The 26,396-nt window shown below is 44.1% G+C and overlaps 1 long non-coding RNA gene across 1 annotated transcript in view; it reads left to right on the forward strand.

The window, feature by feature from the left end:
• The window catches only part of LOC148481897 (uncharacterized), an 86,841-nt gene extending 60,865 nt beyond the window's left edge, over positions 1-25,976 (forward strand). The window contains exon 3 of the long non-coding RNA XR_015871815.1: positions 24,639-25,976. This is a non-coding gene — a long non-coding RNA (uncharacterized LOC148481897). The remainder of the gene's footprint in view (positions 1-24,638) is intronic.
• Positions 25,977-26,396: the final 420 nt, after the last annotated feature.

Genomic DNA, 26,396 nt, shown 5'->3' on the forward strand with positions numbered 1-26,396 from the left:
ACTGTACGTGCATCCTCAAAGCAGCAGCGACAAGCGTGTGTCTGTCTGTTAAAGTGCGCTCCACAAAGAATAAAAAATTCTTCTTTTTTTTCTGTCTTTGTGAATTGTGTGCACTGTAGCTGCACGTGCATCAACAAAGGAGCAGCGCCAAGCATGCGCCTGTGTCCCATAAGTAAAGAGCCGGCTGGCTCATTTCTTAAAAGTTGGTGTAACCCACAAAGTGCACTAGTCTCCAACAAAAATAAAAAAATATTTTCTGTGTTTGTGTGCGCCTTAGCCGCACGTATATATCAATATAACATAAATGGAGGAAAAACTTTCAACGATAAAAATAAAATAGGGAAAGATCAAGAACCACTTCCTCCTAGTGCTGAAGCTGCTGCCACTAGTCATGACATAGATGATAACATGCCATCAACGTCGTCTGCCAAGGCCAATGCCCAATGTCATAGTAGAGGGCACATACGATCCCAAATAACAAAGTTCAGGAAAATGACCTTAAAAAAAACATTTCAATCAACTGAGGAGAAACGTAAACTTTCCAATATGCCATTTACGACACGGAGTGGCAAGGTCTTTCCCTATGTTCATGACTAGTGGTTCAGCTTCACATGACGATGGAAGCCCTCCTCCCGCTAAAAAAATCAAATGAGTTAAGCTGGCAAAAGCACAGCGAAGAACTGTGCGTTCTAAGAAGATATCACAAATCCCCAAGGAGAGTCCAAGTGTGGTGGCGGTTGCGATGCCTGACCATCCCAGCACTGGACGGGAAGAGGTGGCTCTTTCCACCATTTGCATGCCCCCTGCAAGTGCTGAAAGGAGCACACCCAGTCCACTTACTGATACGCAAATTGAAGATGTCACTGTTGAAGTACAACAGGATGAGGATACTGGTGTAGCTGGTGCTGAGGAGGAAGTTGGCGAGGAGGATTCTGATGGTGATGTGGTTTGTTTAAATCAGGCTCCGGGGGAGACAGTTGTTGTCTGTGGGATGAAAAAGCCCATCACGGTCATGCCTGGGCAGAAGACCAAACATTCCACCTCTTTGGTCTGGCAATATTTCTATCCAAATCCGGACAACAACTGTCTTGCCATATGTACCATATGTAAAGATGAAATAAGTAGGGGTAGGGACATTAACCACCTAGGAACATCCTCCCTTATACGGCACCTGCAGCACGTTCATAAAAAGTTACTGTCAAGTTCAGAAACTTTGGCTAAGATCGTAAGCAGGTCAGGGACACCTAAATCCCGTTGTCCTGTTGTATCCAAGCACCTGCAAACCACATCATCAACTCCCTCCTCGTCAATTTCCTCCTTAGTCAGGATCGGAAGTAGTCCTGCAGGCCATGTCACTGGCATGACTGACTCTCCTATACGGTTTTCCTCCAGAGGATCCTGCATTGCTATGACTACTACTGCTGCCGCTGCCGCTGCTGCTGTTGCTGCTGCTGGGAGTCGTTCATCATCCCAGAGAGGAAGTAAGAACACCACTACTTTTACTAAACAATTGACCCTACAACAGTCCTTAGCGAGGAGGATGAAGTACGATAGCAGTCATCCTGAAGCAAAATGTATAACTGAGGCCTTGACTGCTATGTTGGTGTTAGACGTGTGTCTGGTATCCGCCATTAGTGCAGTGGAATTTAGACAATTGATGGAGGTAGTGTGTCCCCGGTTCCAAATCCCGTCTAGATTCCACTTCACTAGGCAGGCGATACCGAGCCTCTACAGAAACGTCAGAAAAAGTGTCCTCAGTGTCCTGAAAAATGCGGTTGTACCCAATGTCCACTTAACCACGGACATGTAGACAAGTGGAACAGGGCAGACTAAGGACTATATGATTGTGACAGCCCACTGGGTAGATGTATCACCTTACGCAGCAACAACAGCAGCGTCACCAGTAGCAGCATCTCAAAAACGCCAGCTCGTTCCAAGGCAGGCTACGCTGTGTATCACCGGTTTCAGTAAGAGGCACACCGCCGACAACCTCTTAGAGAAACTGAGGGAAATCATCGCCCAGTGGCTTACCCCACTTAGACTCTCCTGGGGATTTGTGATATCTGACAACGCCACCAATATTGTGCGGGCATTACATCTGGGCAAATTCCAGCATGTCCCATGTTTTGCTCACACACTAAACTTGGTGGTGCAGAATTTTCTGGAAAGTGACAGGAGCGTGCAGGAGACGCTTTGGGTGGCCCGAAAAATTTCTGGCCACTTTCGTAATTCAGCGACTGCGTGTCGAAGACTGGAATGCCAGCAAACACTCCTGAACCTGCCCCGCCATCACCTGAAGCAAGAGGTTGTGACGCGGTGGATCTCAACCCTCTATATGCTTCAGAGGATGGAGGAGCAGCAAAAGGCCATTCAAGCCTATACATCCACCTATGACATAGGCAAAGGAGGGGGTATGCACCTGACTCAAGCGCAGTGGAGAATGATTTACGTGTTGTGCAAGGTTCTCCAGCCCTTCGAACTTGCCACACGTGGAGTCAGTTCAGACACTGCCAGCTTGAGTCAGGTCATTCCCCTCATCAGGCTTCTGCAGAAGCAGCTGGAGAAAGTGAAGGAGGAGCTAAGACGGAGCGATTCCGCTCGGCATTTGGGACTTGTGGATGAAGCCCTTCATTCGCTTTGCCAGAATTCCAGGGTGGTCAATCTGTTGAAATTAGACCACTACATTTTGGCCACCGTGCTCGATCCTAGGTTTAAAGCCTATGTGGTGTCTCTCTTTCCAGCCGACACAAGCCTGCAGAGGTGCAAAGACCTGCTGGTGAAAACACTGTCAGCTGAAGCGGAACGTGACACGTCAACAGCTCCTTCTTCATTTTCTCCCGCAACTGGGGCTGCCAGGAAAAAACTTAGATATCCTAAACAACCCGCTGGCGGTGATGCAGGGCAGGCAGGAACAAGTTTGGACATCTGGTCCAGACTGAAGGACGTGGCAACAATTTCTGACATGTCTACTCTCCATGCATATGATACTGTCACCATTGACAGAATGGTGGAGGATTACATCGGTGACAGCATCCAAGTAGGCAAGTCAGACAGTCCGTACCTGTACTGGCAGGAAAAAGAGGCAATTTGGAGGCCCCTTTACAAACTGGCTCTATTTTACCTGAGTTGCCCCCCCTCCAGTGTGTACTCCGAAAGAGTGTTTAGTGCAGCCAGGAACCTTGTCAGCGAAAGGCGTAGGAGGTTGCTTCCACAAATTGTGGAGAAGATGATGTTCATCAAAATGAATTATCAACTCTTCCAGGGAGACCAGCCTCCAGAACGTACAGAGGGACCTGTGGTGGTGGATTCCAGCGGGGATGAATTAATACTCTGTGAGGATGAGGATGTACACAACACTGAAGAGGGTGAGGATTCGGTGGATGAGGAAGATGAGGATGACATCTTTCCTCCGTAGAGCCAGTTTGTGCAGGGACAGATTAATTGCCAGCTTGTTTTGTGGGGGCCCAAACGAACCAATCATTTTATCCACAGTCGTGTGGCAGACCCTGGCGCTGAAATGATTGGTTTGTTAAAGTGTGCATGTCCTGTTTATACAACATAAGGGTGGGTGGGAAGGCGCAAGGACAATTCCATCTTGCACCTCTTTTTTTTCTTTGCATTATGTACTGTTTGGGGCCTAGTTTTTCAAACTGCCATCCTGTCTGCCACTGCAGTGTCACTCCTAGATGGGCCATGTGTTTGTGCCGCCCACTCGTGTCGCTTAGCATAGTCATCCAGCTACCTCGGTACAACCTTTTGGACATAAAAACACTATTGTGAGGTGTGAGGTGTTTAGAATAGACTGGAAATGAGTGGAAATTAAGGTTATTGAGGTTAATAATAGCATAGGAGCAGAAAAACCCACAAATTCTGTGATTTTAGCTGTTTTTATGCTTTTTTTAAAAAAAATACAGATCCAAAACACAAAACCCAGAACCCAAAACATGGAAGGGTGGTTTTGGCAAAACCAATCTAGATCCAAAACACGAAGAAAGATCCAGATCCAAAACCAAAACTCAAAACACGAAAAGTGGCCGGTGCACACCCCTAATATATATATATATATATATATATATATATATATACATATATATGTTTGTGTATATATATATATATATATATATATATATATATTAGGGGTGTGCACTCACCATAATAACTAACAATAATATTAATAAACATAATAAACAGTGGGGTTTTGGTTCATGAATTGATCAATGCATTTAAGCTTGCAGTCCCCGTCACGGGACCCCACTTTACTGCAAGACAGGCAATAAAGTGGGGTCCCGTGACGGGGGCTGCAAGCTTAAATGCATTGATCAATTCATGAACCAAAACCCCACTGTTTATTATGTTTATTATTATTATTGTTAGTTATTATGGTGAGTGCAGAGCCCCTGTGATTTCTATTTAAACAATGTGGTCACATACCATGTTGCACCCCAAATCTAGGAATGGTGAGTGCCGTGGATTAGTGCTTTTTTTTTTAATATATATATATATATATTTATATTTATATATATATATATATATATATACAGTGTGGATATATATATGTGTGTGTGTGTGTGTGTATATGGGCTTCATTCAGAGTAGGGGTGTGCACCGGCCACTTTTCATGTTTTGTGTTTTGGTTTTGGATCTGGATCTTTCTTCGTGTTTTGGATCTGGATTGGTTTTGCCAAAACCACCCTTCCATGTTTTGGGTTCTGGGTTTTGTGTTTTGGATCTGTATTTTTTTGAAAAAAAGCAAAAAAACAGCTAAAATCACAGAATTTGTAGGTTTTTCTGCTCCTATGCTATTATTAACCTCAATAACCTTAATTTCCACTCATTTCCAGTCTATTCTGAACACCTCACACCTCACAATAGTGTTTTTATGTCCAAAAGGTTGCACCGAGGTAGCTGGATGACTATGCTAAGCGACACGAGTGGGCGGCACAAACACGTGACCCATCTAGGCGTGATACTGCAGTGGCAGACAGGATGGCAGTTTGAAAAACTAGGCCCCAAACTGTACATAATGCAAAGAAAAAAAAGAGGTGCAAGATGGAATTGTCCTTGGGCCCTCCCACCCACCCTTATGTTGTATAAACAGGACATGCACACTTTAACAAACCAATCATTTCAGCGCCAGGGTCTGCCACACAACTGTGGCTGAAATGATTGGTTCGTTTGGGCCCCCACAAAACAAGCTGGCAATTAATCTGTCCTGCACAAACTGGCTCTACGGAGGCAAGATGTCATCCTCATCCTCCTCATCCACCGATTCCTCACCCTCTTCAGTGTGTACATCCTCATCCTCACAGAGTATTAATTCGTCCCTGCTGGAACCACAGGTCCCTCTGTACGTTCTGGAGGCTGGTCTCCCTGGAAGAGTTGATAATGCATTTTATGAACATCATCTTCTCCACATTTTGTGGACGCAACCTCCTACGCCTTTCGCTGACAAGGTTCCCGGCTGCACTAAACACTCTTTCGGAGTACACACTGGAGGGGGGGCAACTCAGGTAAAATAGAACCAGTTTGTACAGGGACCTCCAAATTGCTTCTTTTTCCTGCCAGTACAGGTACGGACTGTCTGACATGCCTACTTGGATGCTGTCACCGATGTAATCCTTTAACAGACAGACGCACGCTTGTCGCTGCTGCTTTAAGGATGCAGGTGCGGCCACAGCCCACACAATTCACAAAGACAGAAAAAAGAAGAATATTTTTATTGTTTGTGTAGCACACTTTGAGGGTGTCACCACCATTTAACAGACAGACGCACGCTTGTCGCTGCTGCTTTGAGGATGCAAGTGCGGCTACATCGCACACAAGTCACAAACACATTAAAAAAATAGTTTTTTATTTTTTGGAGCACTTTGAGAGTTACACCACCCTTTAACAGACAGACGCACGCTTGTCGCTGCTGCTTTAAGGATGCAGGTGCGGCTACAGCCCACACAATTCACAAAGACAGAAAAAAGAAGAATATTTTTATTGTTTGTGTAGCACACTTTGAGGGTGTCACCACCCTTTAACAGACAGACGCACGCTTGTCGCTGCTGCTTTGAGGATGCAAGTGCGGCTACATCGCACACAAGTCACAAACACATTAAAAAAATAGTTTTTTATTTTTTGGAGCACTTTGAGAGTTACACCACCCTTTAACAGACAGACGCACGCTTGTCGCTGCTGCTTTAAGGATGCAGGTGCGGCTACAGCCCACACAATTCACAAAGACAGAAAAAAGAAGAATATTTTTATTGTTTGTGTAGCACACTTTGAGGGTGTCACCACCCTTTAACAGACAGACGCACGCTTGTCGCTGCTGCTTTGAGGATGCAAGTGCGGCTACATCGCACACAAGTCACAAACACATTAAAAAAATAGTTTTTTATTTTTTGGAGCACTTTGAGAGTTACACCACCCTTTAACAGACAGACGCACGCTTGTCGCTGCTGCTTTAAGGATGCAGGTGCGGCTACAGCCCACACAATTCACAAAGACAGAAAAAAGAAGAATATTTTTATTGATTGTGTAGCACACTTTGAGGGTGTCACCACCCTTTAACAGACAGACGCATGCTTGTCGCTGCTGCTTTAAGGATGCAGGTGCGGCTACAGCCCACACATTTCACAAAGACCGAAAAAAAAAGAACAATATTTTAATTGTTTGTGTAGCACACTTTGAGGGTGTCACCACCCTTTAACAGACAGACGCACGCTTGTCGCTGCTGCTTTAAGGATGCAGGAGCGGATACAGCCCACACAATTCACAAAGACAGAAAAAAGAAGAATATTTTTATTGTTTGTGTAGCACACTTTGAGGGTGTCACCACTCTTTAACAGACAGACGCACGCTTGTCGCTGCTGCTTTGAGGATGCAAGTGCGGCTACATCGCACACAAGTCACAAACACATTAAAAAAAAATTTTTATTTTTTGGAGCACTTTGAGAGTTACAACACCCTTTAACAGACAGACGCACGCTTGTCGCTGCTGCTTTGAGGATGCAAGTGCGGCTACATCGCACACAAGTCACAAACACGTTAAAAATTTTTTTTTTTTTTTTGGAGCACTTTGAGAGTTACAACACCCTTTAACAGACAGACGCATGCTTGTCGCTGCTGCTTTAAGGATGCAGGTGCGGCTACAGCCCACACATTTCACAAAGACCGAAAAAAAAAGAACAATATTTTAATTGTTTGTGTAGCACACTTTGAGGGTGTCACCATCCTTTAACAGACAGATGCACGCTTGTCGCTGCTGCTTTAGGGATGCAGGTGCGGCTACAGCCCACACATTTCACAAAGACAGAAAAAATAAGAACAATATTTTAATTGTTTGTGTAGCACACTTTGAGGGTGTCACCACCCTTTAACAGACAGACGCACGCTTGTCGCTGCTGCTTTGAGGATGCTGGTGGAATCTAGACGGGATTTGGAACCGAGGACACACTACCTCCATCAATTGTCTAAATCCCACTGCACTAATGGCGGATACGGGACGCACGTCTAACACCAACATAGCAGTCAAGGCCTCAGTTATACGTTTTGCTTCAGGATGACTGCTGTCGTACTTCATCCTCATCGCTAGGGACTGTTGGAGGGTCAATTGTTTAGTAAAAGTAGTGATGTTCCTACTTCCTCTCTGGGATGATGAACAACTCCCAGCAGCAGCAACAGCACTAGGAGGAAGTGGTTCTTGATCTTTCCCTATTTTATTTTTATCGGAGAAAGTTTGGTCCTCCATTTATGTTATATTGATATATACGTGCGGCTAAAGCGCACACAAACACAGAAAATATTTTTTTATTTTTGCTGGAGAGTAGTGCACTTTGTGGGTTACACCACCCTTTAAGAAATGAGCCAGCCGGCTCTTTACTTAGGGGACACAGGCGCACGCTTGGCGCTGCTCCTTTGTTGATGCACGTGCAGCCACAGTGCACACAAGTCACAAACACAGAAAATATATATTTTTTTGTTTTGGAGTGTACTTTGGGGGTTACAGAACCCTTTAACGGTCAAGCCAGCTGGCCCTTTACTTATGACACAGGCGCACGCTTGGCACTACTTTGTTGATGCACGTGCGGCTACTGCGCACACAATTCACAAACACAGAAAATAATTTTTTTTTGGTTTGGACTGGAGTGTACTTTTGGGGGTTACAGCACCCTTTAACGGTCAAGCCAGCCGGCCCTTTACTTATGACACAGGCGCACGCTTGGCACTACTTTGTTGATGCACGTGCGGCTACTGCGCACACAATTCACAAACACAGAAAATAATTTTTTTTTTGGTTTGGACTGGAGTGTACTTTCGGGGGTTACAGCACCCTTTAACGGTCAAGCCAGCCGGCCCTTTACTTATGACACAGGCGCACGCTTGGCACTACTTTGTTGATGCACGCGCGGCTACTGCGCACACAATTCACAAACACAGAAAATAATTTTTTTTTTGGTTTGGACTGGAGTGTACTTTCAGGGGTTACAGCACCCTTAACGGTCAAGCCAGCCGGCCCTTTACTTATGACACAGGCGCACGCTTGGCACTACTTTGTTGATGCACGTGCGGCTACTGCGCACACAATTCACAAACACAGAAAATCATTTTTTTTTTGGTTTGGACTGGAGTGTACTTTGGGGGTTACAGCACCCTTTAACGGTCAAGCCAGCCGGCCCTTTACTTATGACACAGGCGCACGCTTGGCACTACTTTGTTGATGCACGTGCGGCTACTGCGCACACAATTCACAAACACAGAAAATAATTTTTTTTTTGGTTTGGACTGGAGTGTACTTTCGGGGGTTACAGCACCCTTAATGGTCAAGCCAGCCGGCCCTTTACTTATGACACAGGTGCACGCTTGGCACTACTTTGTTGATGCACGTGCGGCTACTGCGCACACAATTCACAAACACAGAAAATAATTTTTTTTTTGGTTTGGACTGGAGTGTACTTTCGGGGGTTACAGCACCCTTAACGGTCAAGCCAGCCGGCCCTTTACTTATGACACAGGCGCACGCTTGGCACTACTTTGTTGATGCACGTGCGGCTACTGCGCACACAATTCACAAACACAGAAAATCATTTTTTTTTTGGTTTGGACTGGAGTGTACTTTGGGGGTTACAGCACCCTTTAACGGTCAAGCCAGCCGGCCCTTTACTTATGACACAGGCGCACGCTTGGCACTACTTTGTTGATGCACGTGCGGCTACTGCGCACACAATTCACAAACACAGAAAATCATTTTTTTTTTGGTTTGGACTGGAGTGTACTTTCGGGGGTTACAGCACCCTTAACGGTCAAGCCAGCCGGCCCTTTACTTATGACACAGGCGCACGCTTGGCACTACTTTGTTGATGCACGTGCGGCTACTGCGCACACAATTCACAAACACAGAAAATAATTTTTTTTTTGGTTTGGACTGGAGTGTACTTTCAGGGGTTACAGCACCCTTAACGGTCAAGCCAGCCGGCCCTTTACTTATGACACAGGCGCACGCTTGGCACTACTTTGTTGATGCACGTGCGGCTACTGCGCACACAATTCACAAACACAGAAAATAATTTTTTTTTTGGTTTGGACTGGAGTGTACTTTCGGGGGTTACAGCACCCTTTAACGGTCAAGCCAGCCGGCCCTTTACTTATGACACAGGCGCACGCTTGGCACTACTTTGTTGATGCACGTGCGGCTACTGCGCACACAATTCACAAACACAGAAAATAATTTTTTTTTTGGTTTGGACTGGAGTGTACTTTGGGGGTTACAGCACCCTTTAACGGTCAAGCCAGCCGGCCCTTTACTTATGACACAGGTGCACGCTTGGCACTACTTTGTTGATGCACGTGCGGCTACTGCGCACACAATTCACAAACACAGAAAATATATTATTTTTTTAGCACTTGGGGGGAGCACCCCTGATGGACAGAGCACCCCCTGGACAACACTACAGCACCCCTTTAGGACTGGGACACTGCACAGGACTTTGGAGTGGACACAGCCCCTATGGAGAACTGACTGCACAACACAGTCCAGCCAGCCCCTATGGACTTTGAAGTAGTGGACACAGCCCCTATTAACAACAGCAGCACAGCACAACACAGCCAGCCCCTATGGACTTTGAAGTAGTGGACAACAGCAGCACTACACTACACTACACTACACAGCCCTAACTCCCACCCTCCCTCTTCACTGTCCACAGCCGAGTGAGAAAATGGCGCCGACGCGGGTACCTTATATAGGATCCAAAACCCGCGAGACTCGGAAGGCGGGATGATGACGTTTTGCCTCGATTTCAGATCCGAGTCAGGCGGGAAAAGTCGAGCCTGACTCGGATCGGACTCGGATCGGGGGGGCTCGGGGGGGTTTGGATTTCAGAAATCCGAACCCACTCACCCCTAATTCAGAGCTGCTCATAAGCGGCCGCTCGTTCGTTCCGAGCGATGTTCGCACATCTGCGCATGCGTACGGATTGTAATACGCATGCGCGATCCAGTCAGTGCAGCCGAAAATCGTGTGCTCGCTAATTAGCGAATGCCTGCTATTTTGAGTGACAGGATGAGGCGTATGTGGGTGGTAACAGGGGAAAGTGCTTGAAAACGGGGAGTGGAGATCAGAATGCAGGCGTGCCAAAAGGTCAAAACGGGCATTTTAAGGGTGTGCATAATTAACAAAGCAGCGTCATCGACCACGTCACTTGGTTGTTTTATAGTCAGAACTGCTTGCATGATTGCGGTAGGAAAATCCAACGACAAGAATAGCGAGCAGTTCATACGCCGTTCCATGTACTCGATTAATCTAATAAATAGCGGATATGACGTATGATGCGAGCGGCCAGGGGGCGTTTTTTTTAAAATAACGACCGCATGTTTTGTTCGCTCGTTCAGACATAGAGGTGTGAACAGACTGCAAAGAGCGAACGGTTAATTTAAATAGCCACCCCCTTTTTCTGAACGAGCGTCCGCAAATAGCGTCCGGCTCTGAATCAGGCCCTATGTGTATATATATATTTTTATGTAGATGGTGTGGTCACATACCAAGGGCACCCCAGATGGTCGAGTGCCGTGGATTGAGCCTGTCGTTTATATATATATATATATATATATACAGTGCTCGAAGTGAGCCGGTATACTATGGTATGGTATACCGGCACTTCCAGCACTGACCCGCCCCTGCCGAGAGGCATATGGATAAGGCGCTGATGCAGCCTTCTCCATATGCCGGGCACCTGCTTTGCGTTACCAGCAGGCGCCCGGTGTCTCCTTCCCTGCAGCCGGAGGATGGAGCTCACTCCTGAGCTCCGCCTCCCAGCTCCTGCAGTGTGTGTTGGGGAGAGACGTCATGTCGTCTCTCCCTCTCCCACAGTGCAGAGCGTGAGCTGACGGGAGAGGACTATGCACTGTGTATGTGGGAGTCCTCTCCCACAGTGCAGAGCGAGGAGCTGGCGGATGGTGGCGGGCACCGGAGCGGGGCTTCACATAAGTATGTTTTTATGTGTGTTTGTCTGTGTGCTTATGTGTAAGGGGGCTCTACTTCAAGGGGAACTACTACTATGGGCACTACTTCAAGGGGCACTACAGCTACTACTATGGGCACTACTTCAAGGGGCACTACTTCAAGGGGCACTACTGCTACTACTATGGGCACTACTTCAAGGGGCACTACTACTAGTACTATGGGCATTACTTCAAGGGTCACTACTACAAGCGGCACTAATATAGGCACTATTACTCTGGGCACTACTGCAAGGGGCACTACTACTATATACTGTGGACACTAATACAAGGGGCACTGTTATTGTGGCCAATGTATTGGGGGCACTGTTACTCTTGTGGGCAATTAATAGGGGGCACTACTGCAAGGGGTACTACTACTCTGGGCAATGTATAGGGGCACTATTACAAGGGGCACTACTACTGTTGGCAATGTATAGTGGGCACTATTACTATTGTGGGCAATGTATAGTGGCGCTACTACTATGGGCATTGTATAGAGAGCACTATTACTGTGGGCATTGTATAGGGGGCATTACTATCAGGGGCGCTGCATAAAGGCACTACTACTGTGCACATTGTATAAGGGCACTACTACTGTGGGGCAATGTATAGGGGCACTATTACAAGGGGAACTACTACTGTTGGCAATGTATAGTGGGCACTATTACTATTGTGGGCAATGTATAGTGGCACTACTACTGTGGGCATTGTATAGAGAGCACTATTACTGTGGGCATTGTATAGGGGGCACTACTACCAGGGACGCTACATAGGGGCACTACTACTGTGTACATTGCATAAGAGCACTACTACAGTGGGGCAATGTATAGGGGTCACTACTATAAGGAGCACTACTACTGTGGGCGTTGTATAAAGAGCACTACTACTGTGGGCACTGCTTAGGGGGCATTGTATAAGGGCACTACAACTGCGGGCATTGTATAAGGGCACAACTACTGTGGGCATTGCATAAAGGGCACTACTACTGTGGGCATTGCTTAGGGGGCACTACTATTGTGTGGCATAATGTGTATAAGGGGTACTACGGTGTGGTACACTATACTACTGAAAAAGAGCGCGTCGTAAGGACACGCACCCTTTTCCGGTGCATGTGCACCTTCGGTGCGCACATAAGTGCAACCTTAGATTTTCCATACCCCCACTATAAAATTCCCACTTCGACCACTGTATATATATATATATATATATATATATATACAGTACCAGTCAAAAGTTTGGACACACCTTCTCATTCAATGGTTTTTTGTTTATTTCAATTATTTTCAACATAGTAGATTAATACTGAAGACATCAAAACTATGAAAGGACACATATGGAATTATATTGTAAACAAAAAAGTGTTAAACAAATCAAAATATGTTTTATATTTTAGATGCCTCAAAGTAGCCCCCTTTTGCTTGGATGACAGCTCTTGGCATTCTCTCAATCAGCTTCATGAGGTAGTCTCCTGGAATGGTTTTCCAACAGTCTTGAAGTTCCCAGAGGTGCTGAGCACTTGTTGGCTGCTTTTCCTTCACACTGCGGTCAAACGCATCCCAAACCAGCTCAATTGGGTTTAGGTCGGGTGAGTGTAGAGGCCGGATCATCTGACGAAGCACTACATCACTTTCCTTCTTGGTCAAGTAGCCCTTACATAGCCTGGAGGTGTGTTTGGGGTCATTGTCTTGTTGAAAACAAATGATAATCCCAGTAAGCGCAAACCACAAGGGATGGCATGGCGCTGCAGAATGCTGTGGCAGCCATGCTGGTTAAGTGTGCCTTGAATTTTTAATAAATCACCAACAGTGTCACCAGCAAAGCACCCCCACACCATCACACCTCCTCCTCCATGCTTCACAGTGGGAACCACACATGCAGAAACCATCCGCTCACCTTCTCTGCGTCTCACAAAGACAGGGCAGTTGGTACCAAAAATCTCAAATTTGGACTCATCAGACCAAAGTACAGATTTCCACTGGTCTAATATCCATTCCTTGTTTTTCTTGGCCCAAACTTTTCTCTTCTTCTTGTTGTTCATCCTCAGTAGTGGCTTCTTTGCAGCTATACGACCATGAAGGCCTGATTCACACAGTCTCCTCTGAACAGTTGATGTTGAGATTTGTCTGCTACTTGAACTCTGTGAAGACTTTATGTGGTCTCTAATCTGAGGTTGTTTCTGAGGCTGGTAACTCTAATGAACTTATCCTCTGCAGCAGAGGTAACTCTTGGTCTTCCTTTCCTGGGGCAGTCCTCATGAGAGCCAGTTTCAGTTTCATAGCGTTTGATGGTTTTTGCAACTGCACTTGAGGATACATTCAAAGTTCTTGAAATTTTCCGTTTTGACTGACCTTCATGTCTTAAAGTAATGATGGACTGTCGTTTCTCTTTACTGAGTTGAGTGGTTGGTGCCATAATATGGATTACAACAGTAGTGAAATAGTGGTGTCCACTGTGTACTAACCCTACCTCTGCACAACACAACTGATAGTCTCAAACACATTAAGAATGCAAGTAAATCCACAGATTGACTCCTGACAAAGCACACCTGTTATTTCAAAACCATTCCAGGAGACTACTTCATGAAGCTGATTGAGAGAATGCCAAGAGTGTGCAAAGCTGTCATCCAAGCAAAAGGGGGCTACTTTGAGGAATCTAAAATATAAAACATATTTTGATTTGTTTAACACTTTTTTGTTTACAACATAATTCCATATGTGTTCTTTCATAGTTTTGATGTCTTCAGTATTACTCTACTGTGTGGAAAATAATTTAAATAAACAAAAACCATTGAATGAGAAGGTGTGTTCAAACTTTTGACTGGTACTGTACATATATATATATGTGTGTGTCTACATATACTGTATATATATATATATATATATATATGTGTGTGTATATATATGTATGTGTGTAAATATATGTATGAGTGTGCATGTATGTATATATCTATCTATCTATCTATATATATATATATATATATATATATATATCCCAGTTCAGCAGGGAGTTTTTTATTAGATAGACTCGCATAAACTACAGTCGACGTTTTGGTCCATACTTATGTTTTTGTCAAGACGTTTCAAATCAAAGCTACAGGGTACAGCAGTAAACATAAAAAGCAGGATCCATCAACTTGAAATGTATGTCTATCTAATAAATACACCTCATGGTGTGGGGGGATTCAGGCTTTTTAGGCCGAGGGGAATGGTGTCGGGGCAGGGGGGGTTTCATGGGGGGGGCCCCAGGGACATTAGTGTACCGGGACCCAAGATTTCTATTGTCAGCCCTGAGTAAATCCCTGTGATATTGCCTGAATTTGCAATGCGAATTCAGTCGGTAATATCACACTACAATCTGCATTCAAAATGCGGATTGTAGTAAATAGAGCCCATAGTGAATTAAAAGTGCAGGTCACTGCGGTTGTTTGTTCTTTCATATCATTCCTGATTAAGGGGTCTATTTACTAAGCAGTGTTATGAGACAGAGTGAAAAGTGATAAGTCTGTGATAAGGTGCCAGCCAATCAGTTCCCAACTGTTATTTCACAGGCTGTGTTTGAAAAATTACAGTTGGGAGCTGATTGGTTGGCACCTTATCACTTTCTTAACACTTTTCACTCTGTCTCCTAACACTGCTTAGTAAATAGACCCCTAAGATTTGTGTCTTGTATTCCTTCTATGCATGTGATTCCTACAAGTATGTTGGGGAAAACTGAGAGTTACTCAACAAAAAAAATGTATTGTTTACATGTACGTTTTCCACATTAGGGGAGTGTTCCTGACAAAAACTATTTCAGCCTTTCTTGTCTCCAAGATGGTGGTGAGAATTGTGTTTTAAACAAGGAACAGCATGCACTTCAAAGATTAATGACATTTCTTCTGCTGAGCCAGGAAATAAATTAAGCAGGGAAATAACATCCTGGTCGTATGATTTGGAAAATAATGTTTGTTCCTGTGCTATACAAAACGTCAGTGACATAATTAGCAGGTTGCCAGCTATCAACATAAAAACAATGCTGATATTTCTCCCTAGACAAGGTGTAGTCTTTAGTAAAAAAAAAAAAAAGATGATCAACTTTCATACTCTCATATGAAGAAGTTCAAACATGGCAAAAATATTGATTAGATTAGATTCAACAATTTATATCCTGGCAGTATGGTACCTTTTCAGACAGCAGAAAGAACCTGGCAAGGACCCGGTAATTTGCCTGGTCAACCCAGGTCCTTTTCTGTGTGAAGGTGTCAACCCGGGTCAAAATTCCTGGGACTTCGACCTTGGCATGGGAACGCCTCTGTCTGGCAGCCATGCCCCTGGCACGCCCACCAAAGGGGGTGTGCTGTCAGTCACCATCGACAGCACGCCCCCTTTGGTGCGAGACCCCGAGCGACGTATTCCTCGTCGCTCGCCGGGTCTCGCGCATGCGCACAACGGAGCTCCCTCCGTCGTGCGCATGCGCATTCGGGCAACATCGACCCGCTTGCGAGCGTCCTATTGCCTGTATCTTCAAGATGGCGCTAGCATTGCTGCCCGGAGTTCCGCCCTGCCATGAAAATGCGTAAGGTGACAGAGTTGGGTAGAAATGAGCAAACTTTTAAAAACTGTTTTGAAAACTATTTGCCTCGTTCTGCATTTGGCTGCAAAATTTGCATTGCAGTATTACCAGTCCTGTCCCACCACAGGCGAATGAATTGACCATTGTCCTGTTCTATACATATATTATAAGCTTTACTAAATGGTTCCTGATTGTGGGATCATGTTTCCATGAGCAAAATTAGCGTGTTTGTGATGCTGTCAGTCAGATGCTGTCATTGTAGTCTTATGCTACTACTAAGGTAATTGTAAGGAAAGAAGCAGGAATAGGATAGGGAATAATTATGTACAATTCTCAAAGTAAATTGTTTAACAGCTTCAACCTGTTAAGAGGTATAAAGTTTCATACCCATTAATATGTATTACCTGCGTTTTACTAGCATACTTGATGCTACTACTCATGTAAACAGGTCTGACACTGGTGGGAGAAAACTTATAAACAGCGGTTTTATAAAACCATTAGGTTTTCTGTGATTTCCCATCAGTTTTGTATCCTGCTAATTTGCTAAGGTAAAAATTGCGCAAATCAGCTGTAAAGCCCCCGATTCTTTACAGTGAAACCATACAAACTGCCAGATTTATTAATTAGCTGTTTTGAAAACCGCTGCAAAACCGCTCCCAAAAATGTAGTTGTCTCTGATAGGCGGGACTATCTAAAGAGCTGCACAGATCTCTTTAACATGTGCAGCTGTGTTATTATTTTAGTTGACAAACATAAAAATTATTTTACATTAAATTAAGCATGGGATCCCCACCAAAGTAGCAACCAGAACTAATGCTTTCAGCCTAGGCTTTTAGTAGCACAATTGGGGGGACAAAAAGTGTGAAGTCCCCTACTTTGGAGCCAAGGTCGGTTAGCAAGGGACTGGATTCACTGGACTGGGGATTCTGACTGGTGTCGGGATTCCGGCGCCAGCTACATCCCCAGGAATTCACCTGGATTATGCATATTTCAGCTAGGGCGCGGGGCCCCACCCCCAACACTCAGAACCACTGATCCCCGCTAACATTCTCCCCATTGTGCCCACTTCACTAGGAAGTGGGGAGAATGCGGGAGAAGTGCCTACTCTTCCAGGGGTGCGGGGGGATACCCGAAAAATCGGGAGCCTCCCAAGAAAACCGAGGGGATTGGCATGTATGCACCAGGTAAATAAATGCAATGTGGGCATGGTGTGGGAGCTTCTTGAGTTAAGGGCCTATATACTCCATAGATCCTGCACACATTATAGATAAGCCACTGTCCCTGTATTACTGTTGTGTATATATATATACACATATATTCTGAATAAAGTTTCTGCCATTGTGAAAATCTCCTGTCCTCCAACCACACCTCTTAATTACAGCAACCACGTGAGATTAGTAACATAAGGGACCCTGTGAAAAGGAAGAATTGTGGGTCTGATTCAGAAGAGGACGCAGATGCAGCTGCGGCCGCATATTTTGGCGCCCGCCCGTCTGTGACTTTATGCAAATTTTGCTACAAATCCCTTCCCTGGTGTACATCTGTGCGTATGAATGTGCAAGAACTGAGATGCCCACTTTCAGCGTCTGTAGACACTAACTTACCGCCTGGTGCGTCTTTACACACCACCATCAGTTGCACCATTGAAACTTGCACCAGCCCTATGGCAGGAGCAGGTTTTCGGTCTGAGTATGACCTCCACTGGGAACTATTACGCGTCTGTGTAGGCAAACACATAAACAACACGCCCATAGCACGCCCAGGAATTTATTTACTAAAATGAGAGTTTTTAGAAGTGGAGATGTTGCCAATAGCATCCAATCAGATTCTAGTTATTATCTTTTAGACAGTGTTAGTTAAATGATAAGTAGAATCTGATTGGTTGCTATGGGCAACAACTCCATTTAAAAAAACCTGCGCTTTAGTAAATATACTCACCATAATACACCCATAGCACTCCCATAACACTCCCATAAGACAGCCATCTCCGCGCATCTGTTTAGCCGCCTCCCAGTCACCGCCCAGGAATGTCCAATACATCTACAGGACATTTCTGATTCTTTGGGGTAAATTTACTAAAGTGAGAGTTTTTGGAAGTGAGTTTTAGAAGAGATGTTGCCCATAGCAACCAATCAGATTCTAGCTATTATCTTCTATAAGGTGCTAGTTAAATGTTAAGTAGAATCTGATTGGTTGCTATGGGCAACATCTCTTCTAAAACTCACTTCTAAAAACTCTCACTTTAGTAAATTTACCCCCTTGTGTCCCAATCGCAACAGCGACTTTGTGTACACACTGCACCATAAGAGTTTTTACACGTGCAAATTCGCACATCTCTCAACCCCTTGAAGCACGTCATTGCGTGCGACTCTGCATTAGGCCCTATTTGTTTACTATTACCTTCCAGCAGGGCCGAAACTAGGATATCTGTCACCCGGTGCAAGGTAGCAATTTTGCGCCCCATCCCTTCCCGTACCTGGATTTTGTCCTTGCTCCTCCATAAGTCAGTGCACTAGTCAAATGTCCCTGGTATAGTGACTTACATTATTCCACACACAATAATGCCCATTACACATTATGCCACACACTGTAATGCCTATTACCAAAGTGCCACTTACATATTGCCCCACACAATTGTATGCCCCATAGTAAGGCTTCTAATTACTTTAAAATTACCTGCTCATTGTCAGGGGTGTCATGCTCGTTGCCAGGGGGTTTCATGCTCATTGCCAGGGGTTTCATGCTCACTACCAGGGGTTACATGCTCGTTGCCAGCAGTTACAAGCTCATTGCCATGGGGTTTATGCTCATTGCCAGGGGGTTTCATGCTCATTGCCAGGGGTTACATGCTCGTTGCCAGGGGTTACATGCTCATTGCCATGGAGTTTATGCTCATTGCCAGGGGGTTTCATGCTCATTGCCAGGGGGTTTCATGCTCATTGCCAGGGGGTTTCACTGGAGAAGATGTAGCTTTCAGCATCTTCTCCCAGCGCTTGTGCTGGCCTAACACACTAGAGGTCCAGTAAGGACCTCTAGCATCTGTCTCCTCCTTGGCGGTGGACATTTTTGGATGGCCGTTTTCTGACTCTCCAGCCCCCAAGCCACCGTGAGTCATCCCTCTTTCACCCCCTGCATTCCGGCACCCGGTGCATGTGCACCTGTAGCCCCCCCCTAGTTGCGGCCCTGCTTCCAGACTAGGGGCAAAAATCTGAACACACACTCGGCCATATTCAGATTCAGACACAAGTGTAATCACTATATGCAATACTTTTTTTAAATGACATCGCTGGGACTTATTCTGAGTCAGTGGCATCTGCGTCTCCCTCTCCTTGGCGGAGACTCCTTCCCCTTGTCGTACCTGGCTGAGATGAGACTGGAGGCTTGGCTTCATGGACAGTACAGAAAATGCTAGAAATTGCAGCACACAATGGAAATATACTGAAGTTAATGGCTGAAATATGCAGCAAATAAGTATGCAAGTAGCTTGGAGCATCTGAATTGCTTTGAGAAGCAAATGTGTCTTATTTTTTCAATACATAAATAAAAATATATGTGCAAGCTTCCCCTTCCCCAATTGAGTCATTCTTTTTTTTTCTGGCAAGCGAGAGTTCCTTGCCATGTAAAGTGCCTTTTTAGGTGAGAGAGCTCATCATCAACCCATGCATTGAAATCCCCAAGGATCAGCCATCTTTGATGCTCCAGAACTAGTCGAGCAACAATATCTACAAATTCTTATAGAAATATCTTTCCATCTCCAGGGGGCGGTAAATGAGAAGTTCTCTGAATCCTAAGTCTGTACAACTCCGAGCAGCGATGCACTCAAATTACTGAGTAATTTCCACTTGGTGGACCCCAAGTTTAAGTTACTTTTTTAAAGCAGATTGCCACTCCCCCTCCCTGCTTCTCCCCTTTTCCTTGTTTGCATGATCATTGGCAGCAGCTACCGTTTACCCCTCCCACCCCCCTCCTATTTGCATGATGATTGTTAGAAGCAGCAACTACTATCCTCGTTAGTAAGCATCAGCCCCACATTAGAACTTACAGTACATAAATCCTCTGCCAGGTCAGCGGCTGCTTGAAATCCATCCACCCAAACTCTTCATCTCCTTGTAGTTGGAATTTGAGCCAGTGAGCTGTATGCGCCAGTTTCTCCATGTCACTGGAACCTCCTCCACTCCTTTGGGTACCGCAGCATCCTAAAGTTAATGGTGCCAATGACTGGCTCCTCCTTAAGTTCTTATAGTCCTCACTGCAGCGGCCGTAAGACATCACAGGAGCCACAGGATTGACCCCGGGATCCGGAAGACATACAGGAGCCACAGAATTGGCTGCAGCAGAGCGCATCCCCGAGGACCCATCCATTCTGTAAAAGTCCTCAGTCCTCAATTTGGGGTAAAATAAGGGCTATAGCGTGTAGTTGCTATCATTGGTGATTATTTGCTACTGCACATGCACAAAATATTCAGACAACCTTACGGCGCATGCTGTTGTGATCGAGACAAATGGTATCAGAAATGGGGCCGCAAAGTGATGGGCATTCCTGGGTGGTGACTGAGCAGTGGCTAGGGAATGCAAAAAAAGTCCATCTAATGGGCATGGGATGGGAGTGTTGCGAGCATGTCAATGTAAGTACTAAACAATAGGCGCTGCTCAAACAGAAACCGTAATCATTATTTTAACAATTTATTATAATAGCCACAGCATTACATAAATTATCAATTACAAATATTATTTCACATAAAATCTATGCATATAAATATGAACCACATTAAACAAGACCATTTTAGCAAAGGACTTTATAAGCAGTCTTGTATAATGTGGTTCATATTTATATGCATATATTTTATGTGAAATAATATTTGTAATTTATATTGGGCGGGTTGTACTAAAGGAAAAATGTGGTAAAAACCCCAATTTCTGGGTTTTTACCGCATTTCCATATGTACTAAGGCCCGTCCACCCCTTTTTCAGCCCAGAGGGTAACGCAAGAAATATCTGGCGTTGCCCTATAGAAGCCTATGGACTTCTTAGCGTACCCCGCACCCTACGCTTCGCCGCAAGCCTCGCCGCCCCGCCATCACCCAGCGCTGGCCCTCACTCACCTGCTGTCCATGGTCGCTGGCCCGCGCTCCTCCTCGGTCCTCCGTCTCCTCCTCCTCCTAATCTTCCGGGTGCAGGGAGGAAGCTCCCGGTGCTTGGAAGGGACGGGGTCCCACGGAGACTCCGTCACCAGGCATCAGCTGCTTCACAAAGGGCAGCTCTTATCACAAGATATATATGACATCTGGGGCCTGCATGGGGAGATTGATGTGTGTGGCCTTACCAATGAAACCTATACTTTATTGTGGAGATCCCTGGTGAATACCTGTTCTATGTTAGACTCCGTACCTCCGTTGTTGGTAGTGCCAAACTAGGCTGACTGCATGGAATTCGCTATTGTATTGGGATAGCAAAATGGCTACTGACAGCCATTTCTATTCATGGTTCTTATGTGTGTATCAGACATGAAATGGTACAGGAATGTGGAAGCAGACAGGCCATAAATCCTTTAGGCGCTGTCTACTGCGATGTACGCTTGCGTTAAGTTTTAGAAGTCCTTATCAGTAGTTAACCAATAAAGTAGTTTGAAGTAGGTTATGCCCATATTAGTAGAGTTAGATGGGTATGACAAGTAGAATACTATATAAGCAAAGAACAAAGAAGCTGCCAGTGGCCTGCCCTATGCCTGGACCAGAGACTGCAGCTGGTGGCCAGGATATTGTTCATTCCAGCTCTATTCTGAGAGGAGGCTCTTTGATCATGTAACCATCTTATATTCCGAAGCTAAGTAACTATTATTCTTCCATATCTTGTTATCTGTTGTAATAAATTATATATTTTTTCAAGATACTGGTTTGTGTGGCTTAATTAACCTTCTGTATCCAAGAACCTTATCTCGTTCCACTGGGAACATTAAAGTGGTGTCAGAAGTGGGATACAGAGAGTTAATAGTCATAAATCTGCTTGGAATGTGTAGTAGATTGTTTTAGCATTGCTGTGCAAACGTAGTGTTGTGCAAATGCAGGGTTGTGCAAACCCACGTAAAAATCCTCTGTCTCATGAGTGAATGAGGGAGGTGTGACCTGATCAGTCACAGAGTGTATACTGTACGTCACAGTATATCTGTATGTTGTCTGTTTACTGTCTTTGTGTTGTTGAAACAAACAAGAATAATGCATTTTAAGATTTTTAAGAAATATGCAAATATGTTGGAAAATGAATTGGGATTTCAGCTGGCTGATTTCCAGAAAAAGCATAATGTTGGTTTTTCACTGCCTGGTATTGATAAGAGTAAAAATAGTGAAATTTTGCGTAGACCAATATATGTTGAAAGAAGTGTAAAATCTGTTCAGAGGAATGTAGTGATAAGAAAGCCTGTCTCACAGACAGAGAGAATAAGCCTGAATTCACATTGTCCCAGAAATTCCATAGGGAGGGGGAGTGAATCCCCACAAGTAAGAGTTGAGATGTCAGCTAGCGCAGAAATAAGTGCTGATTTATTACACACAGAAAGTGTAGAAATTAGTGAGTTTGAGATACACAGAGAAGTGTGTCAGAAAGAACTTGAAACAGAAATTAAACAATGTATTCACACTACAGAAAATGTTTTTGATCAGAGAAGTGATTGTGTGATTAAATTTTCTGATTTCACAAAATGTGAACAAAATGTTGAAATCCATGAATGCAAGGAATATTTCCTGAAATCAGAGTCAAAATTGAATGCAATTTAGGTTTCTGATAACATGCCATTGGTTAGTGATACTCTTAAGGTGAATGATGGTATGTCTGACTTGTCCAGGAGTGTCCTGTTTGCTATGCAATGTGAACTGATTGAAAAAAAAGATGTGTTTGCATGGCCATTCAGAGGGGTGTTGCTAAGTGAAGGAGTGGTGATGATGCCTTTTGCCTTGCCCAATGAGACAAAAGTGAAGGGGTGGGAATTAGGCAGGATTCCAGTTAAAGACCATGCCCCTGAGACTGAATAATCCCCTTGTGATAACATTACTTTTACATGGCATGATCAACGTCTCATTGTTGAGTTTAACAATGCAAAAAGTGAACAAGATGTGTTTTCTGATGAAACATCCATTGCAAATGATGTTCATGGTTTACTTGCTCATTGTGAAGGAGGGGTTGGTGGGTACACACTGACCAACCACAATGGGCATACATGCATCACAGACACACTGATTGTGGGAATATTTTGTGACAAAGGTGCAGATTTTGTGTTTGGTAATGAAATTCGCATCCCAGTGTATTTCCTTACAAAGCCTTACCAGCCAAAGGTTTTGAAGCAGCTGAAAGACACACAGTTGCTAACGACAACGGCAGAAACTCTCATGCTAATTAAGGAGTTTAAAGCACTACTACCGAGTGAAATTTAAACCAATGTTTGAACTGTCCATATTGGATTTCTTAATGTTCACAGCTCCACAGTGGTGGGTGATTTCCAAGACAGAGAGCATTACTGGTTCATGGACTATGGTGTCACCTGCACCCACACAGGACCGTTGTGGATTTTTGCTGAAGCAAAGCAGCTTTCTTTACAAGCTGACAGCCGACAGACAGAAGAAGGGGCTAGCGAACTTGTTGCATCTATGACTGTTTTTCAAGTCACTGACAAGACTGGATGCCCTGTAAGTCTTCACACTGAGAAATGGACATTAGACACAAAGTCTATATGCGCTGCTGTCCAAAGCTGGAAGATCGACATGGGACATGCTGATACACATACCTACAGCTTCAGTGGTGTGCGAACAACTGAACTGAGCACAGAACATGGTGTGCAATTCACCGCAAAGACAACACTGATGGTGCTAGAACTGTTAAGCCATGACGGAGCTGAAGCTGCATTCGAGCAAGCTCAACTCAAAGGGATTCCTTATATCCAAACCATGGTTAGAGACACTGCAAAAACCTGTTGTGTTTGCCAACAGCTGGAAATGTGGCCTACCTTGCTTGTTACTGCTAAAGGCCTCATATACTGTGAAATAACTGCACAAGTCTGGCAATTGAATTCATTGTTTGCCACCAAGAAGATGGAGGACGAGTGCTGTACTGATCAGCTACAGAACACTGTCATTCAGGAGTGAAGTTGTCTTAAGCAGAGTGATACAATATAAGAGACTTTCCTGAAGATGTGACACAGACTGATTTGTTGATATTATGGGATATCCAAGAGGATTCAAGCAGACAAAGACAACATGGAGTATATTGGGTTTTCTATGCTTCATACCATTCACAAAACTGACATCAGTATGATTGAATGAGTGATTGTGTTGCTTAGGAAACAGGAATGTTCTCACATATATACAATGTTGGGGTTTTTAGAGCAGGATGTATATGTATATATATGTTTTGTTAACCGGAAGGTGGTAAAGGTGGAACTTTTAAAAGTATGATACCTGGTGCACAGACACAAACATTTATGATAAGGTTGTGATGAAATGTTTAGTAGGAAGAGATATAGAGACAGGTAGAAGAGATAATTTCAACAGGATAAGTAAATGTTTTTTTTTTGTTGTTGTTGTTATGGTTTATCTCACACTGTTTCTTTGTTTAAGCCAACAGGTTGATCGTTGGAACAGATGAGAGAACATCGCTGGAGATGTACCTGAGATGACGATTACCAGAGAGTGATTTCTTATACAGGAGAGAGTCCAGGAGGACAACAGAGTTATAAGATCTGATGGCACAGCTATTACATACATATATGTGCATTGTCCAAGACTGTACTTGTGCCTTATATTGGTTGGATCCACACTCACCAATATTCTCAAGACTTTTTCAAGATTTAATTGAACTGAACTGAGTTTATTATTATTCACATATAAAAGGGGATTGTTGATGTCTGAGTGTATGGTGGGTAGGAAGATATTTTAAATACTGGATGTAGGAGCTCAATTGGTTAATACTGCCAGGGAATGGTGGGCTCTGTTAAACATTACATATAATTGTAGTGATACCCCAGACATGATGCAATTAACACTTGATCCTGAGAAGAGCAGAGATCTTTTGGCCAATGTATACACTGTGGTGGCTAATATTCCATATATTCATCCAGATGATGTGTATTACCTTTGTGGAAGAAAGGCCTACAAATGGTTGCCCTATGGGGGATTTGGTAATTGTACATTAGGACGTTTGATACCCACCACATTCTTTACAGATGGGAATCAAGTTAATACCAAACAGATTCCACATCATTTGTTAACCAAGAGAGCAGTGCGGCTTTTAAAACAGTATTATGAGGAAAGTTGGTTACAGTGGTTCAACCTTATTCAGAAATAGGGAGTTGGTTCACCGATTTACTGCATATGCTTATTTATGGAATCATGATTATAATATGCATGTATCTTGGGATCAAGGTATTATTTCTTTGTACAGGGAAATGTTGTAACACTCTGGATTCTGCTAAATTGATGCCAATTAGGAGGAAAGATTCCTATGAGAACATGATATACATGTCTTCCACACCATAAGCCCAAGGGTGGATTGTATTGTGATAGCAAAATGGCTACTGACAGCCATTTCTATTCATGGTTCTTATGTGTGTATCAGACATGAAGTGGTGTATCAGGCATGAAATGGTACAGGAATGTGGAAGCAGACAGGCCATAAATCCTTTAGGCATTGTCTACTGCGATGTAAGCTTGCGTTAAGTTTTAGAAGTCCTTATCAGTAGTTAACCAATAAAGTAGTTTGAAGTAGGTTATGCCCATATTAGTAGAGTTAGATGGGTATGACAAGTAGAATACTATATAAGCAAAGAACAAAGAAGCTGCCAGTGGCCTGCCCTATGCCTGGACCAGAGACTGCAGCTGGTGGCCAGGATATTGTTTGTTCTAGCTCTATTCTGAGAGGAAGCTCCTGGATCGTGTAACCATCTTATATTCCAAAGCTAAGTAACTATTATTCTTCCATATCTTGTTATCTGTTGTAATAAATTATATCTTTTTTTCAAGATACTGGTTTGTGTGGCTTAATTAACCTTCTGTATCCAAGAACCTTATCTCGTTCCACCGGGAACAGCTATACTCCTGTGTGTTCTTGACATAAGTCGTTCCTCTTTACTCTAAAGATTTTCCTGTTGTTTCCTATTGTCTGATACATTTTTTCTAATCACTTCTTTTTATGGTCTTATAAATGTATTTTGTTCTCTCTCTCAGGTTTCCCAGAGCTGCTTCTCACACTGACAATTGTCTTAATTGTAAAGGTCAAGCGAAAATTCTGCTAAGACACCACCGTCCATCTTTTCAAGCAAATCAGCTGTTCTTTTCAATTATTTTCCGTGCTGCAACAATGCATTTTGTAATGGGTTT

Source organism: Taudactylus pleione, unplaced genomic scaffold (assembly GCF_031769625.1).
Source record: "Taudactylus pleione unplaced genomic scaffold, aTauple2 ptg000556l, whole genome shotgun sequence".
In the NCBI taxonomy this organism is placed as follows: domain Eukaryota; kingdom Metazoa; phylum Chordata; class Amphibia; order Anura; family Myobatrachidae; genus Taudactylus; species Taudactylus pleione.